Source organism: Ictidomys tridecemlineatus, chromosome 6, assembly GCF_052094955.1.
Source record: "Ictidomys tridecemlineatus isolate mIctTri1 chromosome 6, mIctTri1.hap1, whole genome shotgun sequence".
NCBI classification, from domain to species: Eukaryota; Metazoa; Chordata; class Mammalia; order Rodentia; family Sciuridae; genus Ictidomys; species Ictidomys tridecemlineatus.
The window spans coordinates 68,448,209-68,461,545 of record NC_135482.1 but is presented as its reverse complement, the minus strand read 5'-3'; positions in this window follow the sequence as shown (position 1 = coordinate 68,461,545).

Genomic DNA, 13,337 nt, shown 5'->3' with positions numbered 1-13,337 from the left:
ACTAAAGTTAGTATATTGTAGAAATACATACATACCCACATTTATAGCAGAATATTTCACAATAGCCAAACTATGGAACCAGTCTAAGGTTCCATCAACAGATGAATAGATAAAGAAAAGTGGTTTATATACACAATGGAGTTTTATTCAGCCACAAAGCAGAATGAAATTATGTCATTTGCCAAAAAATAGATGAAACTGGAGAGCATTATGTTAAGCAAAATAAGCCAAACTCAGAAAATCAAGAGTTGTACATTTTCTCTAATATGTGAAAATCTAGAGAGATAGGGGGATCATTTGCATTTATTTTTCTGAGAAATGCATAGGCATTTTTTTTGTCCAGGTTATAAAGATCTCAATTTCTAAAAATTCTTTAGATACTAGGGATACTAAAGTAAATTCTAAATTCTTTAGACATTAGTCTTTTCTCTTTGAGAGGAGATGCACTTGTATTCTTTGTGCTTATGGAATTTTTGATATGGAGAATTTTTTTAAAAAATATAACCAAAGTGATCAAGCTTTTTCCTACATTTAGGAAATTTTCATGGGCATGTTTTAAAGGAATTCACATTTTTTTCTTCTAATATATGTATAGCTTTGCTTTTTTATGCACCCATTTAAATTTATATGGTATGTGGTGTGCAAAACGAATCTACTTCTTTATGTTTCATTCATCATTATTTACTTAAAAATATGTTTAGGGATGTGGGTGTAGTCCAGTGGTAGAGCACCTGTCTAGCACGCACAAGGGCCTGAATTTGATCCCCAGCACCATACACACACACAAATCTATAGTTCTCTGCTGATTTCAGATACTGAAGTAATCATGGTCTAAATTTCCATATGCAGTTAAGATTTATTTCTGGATTTTCTATTTGCTTCCATTAATTGTCTGTTTATTCACTTGCCAATACAATTTTCTTCTAATTATAGAAACTTTGTAATATGCTCTAACATCTGGTTTAAGATTGATTTCCCCCCTCATTATTTTTCTTTTTTAGGGTTTTTCTAGGCTATTACTGTTTAGTTGTTTTTCCAAATGAAAGATACAATCAATTTGTTAAGCTTCAGGAAAAAACCTAATAAGTATATTATCAAAATAAGCATATTATTGAAATAACTACTTCATAATAAAGACTATTTCTACCCAAACTGGAATGGCTTACTTTTGTTCATATCTTCTTTGTATCTTTCAGGAACTTTCTATCCATATATGTTTTTTGTTCTTTCGTATTAGGTTTATGCCAAAATAATTTTTTTTGCATTGATAAAACCGGTCTTCAGATTCTCAACTATTGCTTTCTATGCATTAATTTTAAATTCTGCTATTTTAATTTCCTTAAGCATTTTGTTTTTTAAAAATGATTTTTTTTCAAGTTTTCCAAACATAACATTATCTGTAGCTAGAGATAATTTTACCTCTTTCTTTCTAGTTCATATGCCCCTCTTTTCTGGGAATGGATGACAATTTCAAAGTGGTTTTAGACACTGGTGTTGGCTGTTATAGTTTGGATGTGATTTTTAAATAAGCAAGATCACATATTGAAGACCTGGTCTCCAGGAAGGAAAGGTAGTAGAAAGGTGGTAGAAACTTTAGCAGATGAGGCCTAGTTGGAAGAGGTGGATCCCTGGGAGTGTGCCCTTGAAAGGTATAACTTGGCCCTGGATCCATCCTTTCTTTTTCTCCTTCCTAGCCACCATGAGGTAAGCAGCTCTAATCCACCACATACTCCCCACCATGATGTTCAGCCTCACCATGGGCTCAGAAACAATGAAGTCAGCCAACCAATCTACTGAAACCATAAGACAAAATAAATCTATTCCCCTTCTGGTTGGTTTTCTCAGGTATTTTATTACAGTGGCAAATAGCTGACTAATACCTTGGCTGTCCTTTCTTGTGCCTGACTTTGGAACGTTTTTCTCCATTAAGTAAGATGCTGGCTTTGGGCTGGGATACATATAACTTTCTGATTCATTTTTAATTCCCAGTAAATCTGTCACTCTGACACCATTGAAGCTGAGATAATACTTCAGGAATAGAGCTTAAATCATCTAGAAGAGCTGCTTTTCAAATTTCAACATACATACAAATCACCAAAGGATCTTATTCAAGTGCAGATTCTGATTCAGCAAGTATGGGATGAAGGCTGAGATTCTGGGTGGGTTGTTTGGTTTTGTTTGCTTACTTGCTGTACAATAGATTGAACCCAGGGCCTCCCATGTTCTAGGTAAGTGCCTTATCACTGAGCTACCTCCTCAGCCCTTTTCATTTTCAGACAGGGTCTCATTAAGTTTCCTGAGCTGGCTTCAACTTGTGATGCCTCCTGAGTAGCTGGGATTATAAGCATGTGCCACCGTACCCGGCTAGATTTTATATTTTTAACAAGTTCCCAGAATGGACTGGAATGGATCACACTTTGAGTAGCAGTGATCTAGAACAAAGAAATCATTTTCTAGTTTGGTTTTTTAAATGTACTTAAAATAATTCAAATTAGAGGAAATAGTTATGAGAAGTCTGGTTTAAGAGCCAGACACTTTTAACTCTCAATGGACCAATCCTAGAGGACCAGAGCAGAGGTTTTCTCAAAAGCCACAGAGTACAGGATGTGACAAAAGGGTGGTTTCCTGCCACATAGGAAGAGGAATAGAGCCTTTTCTGCAGTGTGGGGAGGAGTCTGAGGAGACTAGCTGTAGTTCCTGCAGCCCCAGTTAGAAAACATGCTGGAGCAGGAGGCAAGGGATAGAGAATCCCAAATGGTTCAACAGAGAATCCAAGAAAAGGAGTTAATGCAGGATCAACAACAGCCTCCTGTGGGTCAAAGCCCAAAGCCCAAAGCTCCTACGAAATGAGACTTTTTACCAAAGACCAACCAAGAGATTTAGACAAGGCATTCCTTGCCCCATGACAGAAAAATAATTTACTGCTGGTTTTTGGTTCTGGATTTCATAAATGAAAGATGTTAAATGAATCTGAAACAGAGTGAGCCATCCACCAACACTGTAAATTGAGTATCTATTATGTGTTAGATTCTGGAAACAAAATTTTCATCAGCAATGGTCGTTTACACAAGAATGAAGATCTTAAAATGTATACATACATTTCCATACCTTCCCCTGGAGATCTGATTCAATGGGTGTGGGAAGAGCCCAAGCAATTCTGATGGACAATTCTAAATAAGAAATCACTACTTTCAGCATTTATAGGACATTAGAATACTTAATTTCCTAACTAAAAATGTAAAATTATAAATGTAAAGCTAAGAATATGTGGTAAAAGAATATTTCATGTTTTTTTAATTATAAAAATTTTTGAGTACCTAAAATAGTTGTTTTGTAGGACTCTTCTTCAATTAGTCATACCGTATTTGGGATATCTCCTAATTCAGATGACAAAACTTTACAATCCTTTAAATTATACAAATCAAGATCAAAGTTTTTTTTTAAATTAGTGCTCTTCCTTATAATCATTTAAGGCAATTGGTATTTGAATGTTTGGTAATGCTATCAAAAGTAAGCTTCAGGGTGAAATAGTTATTCTATGACACAATATTCCATATATATTATATATTTTTTGCAGTGTAAAAGTGTGTATATATTGTGTGTAAAACATTGCACTGTATTTGTAAATTCTAAATATCAATGTATAATGATGTATAGAAGGTAAAATCATTTACAAAATTTTCGTGTATATAAAAAATTCATGTTTTTACATGAAGACAGTACTTAATCCAGACTTCCTCCTGGTATCTTCTCCATGCTCCATGATCCTACCCACACCTATACCTCAGACTTCAGTTATACCATGGTTGAAGCTCTATTGTACTGCCAGAGCATAAATGCCTGAGCAACTCTGAAAGGAAAACTTGATCACAGAGACCTAAGTGAAGTCTAGTATTTTCAAATATTGCTCAAATATCCTCTCCCATGGGTTGCCATATCCTGTACAGTTATTGCCACATCTCGTCATGACTTACCAGTTTGAGAGTCTATCTCACTGGACTGTGAGAAGTTCTTGACCTTGTTTATTTAAAAATTTAGATACAGGACAGATCAAGAAAAGCTTCATGATGAGCTGGGGATATAGCTCAGTTGGTAGATTGCTTGCCTTGCATGTGCAAGACACTGGGTTCAATACCCAGCACCTGCCGCCCAAAATGCTTCATGATGAATGAATGATTGAAAGTGCATTCCCATCATCCCTTAGAGATGTAAGTCAACCACCAACTTTTTAGACAAACTCCAGGTTCTATACCCTAAAGTTTTTTGGTTTTTCCCCTGTTGATTTTCCTCAACTTTGTTTCTGCATGGAAGCTGTAGTTTCAATTTATTTTTACCTTTTATTGGTTAATAATTGTTATATATAACATTAGGATTCATTGTAATATAATTATAAATACATGGAATACAATTTGCACCAATTAAGACCCCAGTACTTACCCTTATTCTCCTCCTCTCTCCCCCTGTTCCCTTTCTTCTTTTCCACTGGTTCATTTATTTATGGGGTTTTGGGTGTGGTTTTCTTGTTTGGTTTTGTATAAAATTGGTGTTTTATAACCAAACTGAATTCCATAGGCATTAGATCTCTCACCTCCCCTGTGAGCCACTTCCTGTCCCAGAGGCATAGAACCTCCCGGTGTAAACAATAAAGGATAACAGTGGGAAGAAGTGTCTATGCTTGCCAGGATCTGCTCTCAGGAAACCAACCAAACCACAGATCAGAAAGACAGTTAGTATATATGAGATAACTGAAAAACAAAACAAAATGGGTGTTCTTCAAAAATGTTTGCAGAGAGCCACTTAACAATAGCTCCACACTTATCCATTAAGCCACTCCTTATTCTTTACTCCTGGTCAGGCCTTGTGATTTTCTCCAACTTGTCTTCTTTATAATTCAAAGGTTACCAACCTTTCTGAGGTATCTTCAACCTCTCTTTATCTGATTACTTGAGGAAAGAACCACAGAAAGCTGTTAAAGACCTAAGTGCTGGAGATATAAAAGGAAAAGAGGCCACATTAGGCTTGCCCAGCTTTTGTCTAAAGTAAATCTTTCTCACAGTTGTGAGTAGATGGCCAATTGGTCAGATTTCTTTAACTCAAAATCCTAGGAAAAGCTAGGGTACTTCTTAAGAGATAATTGAAAAGATAATAAAGATGGAGAAACATGATCAACAAAGAAATCTGAACAATCCTAGAGGTATAAGGATCAAATCCAGAAAGAAACTGAGGCAGGGAAGCATATGTAGGTTTTTGAGTCTTCATACCTTTGGGTTAAACTGGAAATGCAGAGAGTCAGCAAGAGCAATACCTGGAAATGAAGTTCAATTCTAGAATTCTAGGCCAATGGCATGGTCTTGATTCTGCTAAAAGTTGGCGTACATATACCCTTGGGTGTTTATCATAGTTAAAAAGAGGCAACTGAGTGCAAATTCAAAGCCAGACTCAGCAACTTAGTGAGGCCCTGTCTCAAACATATATCAAATATATATATATTTGTTTGTTTGTTTTTTAAGGGGCTGGAGATGTTGCTCAGTGGTTAAGCACACCTGAATCCAATTCCTGGTTACAGCCCCTCCATCCCCCCAAAAAGAGGCAGTTGAGACAATGCTTATACTGTTCCAGTGCTGACATCACCAAGACATCCTCCCCAAACAAACTCTTTGAGTGAGAGAACAGGGCTCCTAAGTGTCCTGGGTGCAGAAGAGATTGTTGAAGCTGTAGTAGTAAACAACAAATCACACAGAATATATACCACACAGATATGTCTTATTTTTAGCATTTGGTAATGTTTACATTTTGTGACATAGTTGATATGAAATATGTCCAGAGTAAAGAAATATTCCCTTGAAAGAAATTTGTTTTCATTTTGCATTTTCACATTGACCAGCTCTCTAGGGGAAAACTGTCAGAAAATAACTTTATAAAACATTCTCCATGGCTAGTGCCTTGGGGAAAGTTGTAGAGATTAATTTATTCAACAAATATTTTGAGATACAAGAGTAAGACAATAGTAGATGGTACAAAAAGGAGATGGAAAGTGTTAGAAAAGGGTGGGGAAAAACTCAGGAAGGCAGACTCCATGGGCCATGGAGTGAGAATAGGATTTGGAGTTAGAAGGCAAACAAATTCCTACTCTGATGCTAGATAGTGCTTCTATGTACTCAGCTGGGGAGCAACAATAGTAATTATATTATGCCATAAAGTTTTGTGAGAGCAGAGCGTCGTAGTATACACACCTGTAATACCTGTGGCTCAGAAGGCTGAGAATGGAGGATCATGAGTTCAAAGCCAGCCTCAGCCACTTATAGAAGTCATAAACAACTTAGTAAGACCCTGACTCAAAAAATAAAAAGGACTGGGGATGTGGTTCAGTGTTTAAGTGCCCCTGGATTCTGGTGCAAAAAAAAAAAAAAAAGTTTTGTGAGAACTAAATAGGAAACTGTACCAGAACACATCTAAGATTATATTTAACACATGAAAGGCACTCAGAATTTTCAGTTTCTTCCTTGGCATTACAACTCTGGGTTAAACAATTAACCTTTTTGATCTTTAGCTTTCTCATCTCAAAGATGGAAATACACTTTTCAGGTTGTACTAAGAATCAAATGGAAAATGAATCAAGGCCCTCTGCAAATGCAAAGGATTATTCAAATGTTAGTTATTAATATTGTGTAGGACATTTGGCATTTTTTATTTCTCGGTACATAAACCCCCATTTAATTTGGGAGAAATCCAAGGATACATGGGAAGCAGAGCTTACACCTCCCTGTAGAAGTCAAAGAAGGAGAAATATTCCTTGACCCCAGACAGGTAGAAGAGACCCAAGCAGGAGTTCCTGCCTGGACTTTGAAACTTAATGAGTAACCAAAGGAACAGGATCAAAGATTCGTCACAGCAGCTGCAGTGGCATTGGAGCACAGTCTTCTGATGGCACACATGCAGGATAGGGCTGCAAGCAGCAGCAGTGCCAGTGCCAATAAGTGACCTGTAACAACTGCCAAACCCTCACAACATCAGCCAGCACTTGGATCTTGGCTATGCCTCATCTTGCTTGGCACCTGCTCAAGTTGGGCTCTCCAGCCTTCCCCTGCACCCTTTCTGCATTTAAGATATGCAGAGGCAGTTTTTATTTTCATACAGTAATTTAAAAACCATAATTGGAAGCTCGGGTAGTAATGCTCTCCTGTAATCAAGCCCAGCTACTCAGGAGGCTAAGGCAGGAGGGATGCTTGAGCCCCAGAGTTCAAGGCCAACCTGAAAAACATGGTGAGACCCTGTGTCAAAGCAAATCAAGAAACAAATAAATCCACAAACAGAAAACACCATGATTGGTACACAGACCATCACATAAAAGATTTAGTCCCTAAGCTGAAAGAGTATCCATTCACATGGTCAATGATAGAATGATTTATATAGATTGAATTATTTAATATGTTGACTAAAACCCCAAATAATCAGATCTTTTTAGTATCAGATGGAAAAAAATTAGTCAATGCTCAAAATGAATCATTTTGAAGCAGTATATACTTAAATGCCCACATTTTCTGTAAATCCTATACTGAATTGATGCAAAAACTTCACAGATTGGATTTAGATTTTTTTGCTTTCTTTTTCTTTCTTTTCCAGAGTTCATCTAAAATAAACAAACAAAAAAGAAAAGCCAATCCATTTTAGATATCCTAAGTAAAATACCTAAGATTAATATCTTCTACAAATTACTTTTTAATATCTCTAGAATAGTGTTTCTCCAACTTTTGTTTCTTTTCTTGGTATTGGCTAATAAGGGGAAAAATCAAATTTAACTTAAATTCTCCCAAACAAGAGAAATGAAATACTAAAAAAATAAGACTTTTTTTTTTCAGGTAGGTTTGAGCTATGGAGAATCACAATATTAATATCTAAGGAGTTTTGCTTTCCAAGAAACAATACTTACCTTTTCGGGGGGGGGTATATTGTTCTCATTGAGAATATACACTTTAGACAATGGTCTTAGGCAATTGACTAAGCTTAAGACAATAACTTGGTGTTATCCATAGGCCTATTTAATTTCTAAATGAATAATTATCTGGGACCTTAATCAATTGAGTTATTACAGCTAAAAACTTTGTTAAGATTAGTTCAAATTTTACCTCCAATCTACTTTCTGTTGATATACTGATTTGAATGAAACAACAGAATTGTCTTTGTTAAACTAAGACTGAATTCAAATTTAAGTTACCTGACTATATTGCAGGGTCAGAAAACACATTACTCTGTAATAGAAGAAAAGACAGGCTCATGACTGCATCCCATATCCATCATTGCTCCATGCAGTACAGAAGGGTCCTCTTCATTTCCTATTCTATGAACTCTCTCCAGCCTACTTAATTCAAGCTTTCGGCTTTACCTGTAAGCAAACTATGAATCAACTCCAATCTCTATCTCTAGTTCATATCCCTTTCCTGACCTCTAGATCCATTGACCCAATCCCTTGATCTCCTTCTTAAGTTCCCTCCAAACCTTTTCAACACACTGAGTTTTCCCTTTCACTTTCATTTTGTATGAACTATCTCAATGAGTAACAATCCAGTTCTCTAGCCATAAATCTGAGAGTCAGCCAAGATTTTTCCTCTTCCTTATTTTTTGTATCAAAACTTCAGATCTTACCAATTTTATCTCTTAATGGCTTTGCAAATCCTGATCCTATCCAGATTCTGTCTCTGTATAGCTATAACCTCCTAAGAGAGCTTGACCTCTTCCTTCACACTTCACACCAAATGCTATCTTCTCTTACTATGCTGAAAATGGAAACCATGCCTATAGGGTATTGACTTAACATTCAAGCAGCCATCTTAAATATTAACCACTATCTTATAAGTTTCTCTTTCCTGTACTTCCTCTTACTTGAACTCTCCCCACCCCCACTAATGACCTACCCCATGGTACCATAACCCTAAACCAATCCCAGAAGATTTTACTCTGGAAAGCCCCACGGTACCATGGCGACTTAAGCCAATCCCATGCTGTTTCCCACCCGCCTATCTCATAGCACCACAACTACAACTCCAAACCTGTACCCCACAAAAGCTAAATCCCCAAACATCTCTGGGGCCTCTCTCTCCTCTCAATAGAAAGGTGGACTTTATTTGTTAGATTTGACAAGTAACTATTTAAATTTATTTTAAATATTTATTTTGACAAATAAATATTTAAAGTGCTTTCTCACTTTCCTTTCAATGCCCAAGACTTTTCAGTGTTCATCATCATCCAAATCCTTTCCTTTCTTCTTACAGTTCCATTAGGAGATCTCTGCCACAGCAACTCACATGATCTCTTTCGATTTGCCCATCACCCCAAAATCACATTTTTCCTATTCTTCCCATAGAAAAATTATTTTCCTGGAATATTTTGGGAAGTATACAGTTTGAAACTTTGGAGCCAGCCAATCTGCACACATATCCTATTCTTTGCTCATTGGCGAGATAATTTTTCAGGTGCAGACTTTACCCCTTTGAGAAACAGGTGTTGCATCTTAGGAGGTAAATGTAATTCAGGAAGAAGTAAGCCTACTGTGACTTCTAAGCTACATCATCCAATCCAGATATATTATGTACAATCTGTGTACATGATGTTCCCTCTACTGCTTTTGCGTTTGGAAAATGCATACCCAAACCTCAGCTAAAATTCTACTCAAACACACTGAAGGACTCTTATTTTGCTTCCACTAAAAGTTACCTGTAGTGTCATATAGAAATAACTATATAAAATTATAACTACTTGTTTGCATATTTGATTGTGGTCTATAAATTCCTTTAAGAAAGGAAGTATGCCCTAATTCATGCAAATAAGTATGAAAATAAATAAGCTTTCTATGTATTCTCATTCTCAAAACAAGACTATGGATTAAAACAAAAAAACATGGTGGGAGTATAATCATGTGAATACTGAAACTGGACCAAAAAGTGCTATAGTTGGGGCTGGGGCTGTGGCTTAGTGGTAGCGCACTTGCTTGGCATGTGTGAGGCACTGGGTTCAATTCTCAGCACCATATATAAATACATAAATAAAATAAAGGTCTATCAACAACTAAAAAAATTATTAAGAAAAAAGGCTAAATGTAAAAAAAAAGTGCTTAACCATCGTTTTTATAATGTATGCCAACTTAAAAAAAAGAGAATTATATTCCTTAAGATATGTTTTAACTGATTATCAGTATAAAAGTAAAGTCAGCTCTGTTTATAACTACTAAATTATAGCTCTATTTATAGCTTCCCATGTAAGAAATTACATATCATATACCTTAAAAAGAATGCTATTCTTCTAAATAGAATCATTCTTACTGAGAATTGTATATAATAGATTTTAAAGCTTGCCTTATTTGAAACTTATGTGTTACATAACGTTGAACACACCATTTTATAAGATTCAGTCATAGACAATTGTGTTTTGGACAAAGCACAGTGTCGATATAATTCCATAATATGAAACTATGGAATGAGAGTATAGGTATCTATTAACATCAAATTTTAACCCTTTCAGGATCATTCCAAAATGAGTTGATCTGCCTTAGGACAAAGGAATAAAACATAAAATTAAAACATATTTAAACATCATTTTGCAAACTTGGTGAAGATGAGCCTCAAACACAATAGGAATATAATTAAGAAAAAAAATCCAGGGAAAAGAAAAATAGGCATCAGAAAATCAAGGCCCTTAGTGAAAGTAAGACATAAAACAAAAGCCATGGCCAGGTATGGTGGCACATACCTGTAATCTCAACATCTAGGGAGGCTGAGGCAGGAGAGTTGCAAATTCAAGGCCAGCCTCAGCAGAGGCCTTAAGCAACTTAGCAAGAAAAAATAAAAAGGGCTGGGGTTATGGCTCCGTGGTAGAGTGCCCCGGGTTCAATCCCTAATGTGAAAAATAAATAAATAAGCCATTAGGTCCTATGCCCCTTCAAAGGTTGTACATAAATTTGGCCTGAAATGGACTCTGGCAAATTCCTATCAATTTGCAAAGGGTATATAAATATCAATAAGTTGAAGTCTTTATTAAGCTTTTAGTTTAATATATATTGCTTATCACAGAAAATGAAATAGAGTATAAAAAGTCAGCACATCACCAATAATCATACATAATCCTAACATTTCTTTTTACAAAACGTTGAATAATCTAGTTCTAGTCTGAAGTGAGATAACCAAGTTTGAAGGCAGCCTGCACATCAAGATTAATTTCTACCTAAGAGGCCCCAATTTAAAATTTAACAAGGAAGTTAATATGTATTTCAGATGGAATGTCTCAAAACCAGTATGTCAAGAATTGTAGAGGAGAAAAAAGTAAGTTTCTCTCTTTTGCGAGTAGAGAGACCATAGTCCAATATCAACAAATGAAATCATATTCATAACATCAGTAGAAGCAAACAAATAGTAAGAATCAAAACTTATCACAGAGGCCAGGGGTATAGCTAAGGGATACAGCATGTACTTGGCATGTGCAAGGCTGTGCGTTTGGTACCAAGCACCACAAAACTCATTGAGAGTTGTTTATCAGTCATTCAGAAAGTAGCAAATTCTCTTTATGTACTTTCATTTACCTTGAACCTTTTAGTTCTTAAAAAAGAATTATACCATCTAAATGTGTAACATAAATACTCCAGTTAGAAACTGGCCCAAGATCTATAGTCTTTAGGAACACTAATCTTGGTTACTACACTTAGGCAGATGAGGCACTCAGAGAATGAATAAAATCTATACTTCTGTGATTTTATTTATCAGCTTTCTACCTTACATAATTGCCCCTGAATCTTCTTCAATCACGGGACAGTTAAACTAAACTCAAGTCCTTTTATATTTATTATACCTGTGAACACTTTATTCATAAAATAAGAAATTTGTAGTATGATTGTCTGAAGGATACAGAGAAAAAACAAACTCAGTCTCAGTTTCTCCAACACTCTCATGACACAGGTCACTTCAGAAACAATATTTATGGGTTTTCTCCCCATACATGAAGCTAGCATTCAATTCTGCAGTGGATGCCAGATGAGTCTGTCTACCTGATGATAGTCAGGTTGATAGTGCAGTCCCCAGGACTGTCCCTTCTTACCTCTAGATGCTAATCACAAGCCCCAGATTGGCCTATTTGTGCTTCTAAGCACCTAACTACAGTTCAGGGATCCCATAATCTCCTCCTCAAATTTGATTATTTGCTTGAGGAACTCACAGAACCCAGGGAAACACATTTACCAATTTATTATAAAGAAAATACTACAAAGGATACAGATGAAGAGGTGCTTCTACTGCTAAGCGATGAGAAGAAAGGAGTACGGCGTTTCCATGCCTTCTTCAGTGCACTAAGCCACCCGTCCCCATCCCGAACCTCTACATATTCAGCCATCCAGAAGTTTTCCAAACACTGTTCTTTTGGTTTTTATGGAGCTATGGTCTGCTTAAACGCAGGGAGTATTAAACCATGGAGGAAAACCAATACATATATATCATCACAGATTTAAAGTTCTAAAAATCGTAGGTGGTCTCTTCAAATTTCCCTTTCTCTGTGATGTTACTCCATCAGCCATACTTTTTATTACTAGATGGCAATTCTTACCAAACTGGCACTAGAAAAGAAAGCGTCCTGTTTGGGATGCACTAATATTTAAACTAGTTTTTAATCATTAGTTTTCAAATAATAAAATGACAGTAGAAATCTATTCCTTAAAACATACTAGAAGAGTCTTGAAAGTTCGAAACGTTTTCAAAGAGTAAAATATAGCAGTGCTGGGTTTCATACTACTCTTCATCTTCTAAGGTCCCTTGTCTAATCATAAGCACAGACTGGGACTTAAAAATCATGAGGTGGAAAAAATTGCTTTTTATGCAATTTGAAAGAGTCATGGTAATTAGGATACAGGAACAAAAACTAACCTAATCTATGATGCTAGTTTCTTAAAAAAGTATAAATGAGCTTTCCCAGATTGATCTCATGTTCTTCCTTTCAGGTCCAACAGATTAGGTTCCTAAATAAATAAGGAAAAAAATATTTCATGCAGAAAAAATGTGTCTTTTTCTAGGGCATGCTCTCCCATCCCTCCACAGCTTCAAATAAGGAAGATTTCCACTGACTTTACCTTCAGTTTTGACACTGAGGTCCCTAAAAGGAACTCAAGCCATCAAAAACTATATAAAATAAAGTAAAAAAAAAATACCCCATCAAACAAGGTACCCTCTGATGGAGAATATGTACACGTGAAGGCAAATCACATTCATCTTTACAAGAAGATAAATTAGAACCAAAGAAAGAACTCCTGACATATAAAGCAGGGAACTTGTTCATGGTCCCCTGGAGTTGATGAGAAAAAGACT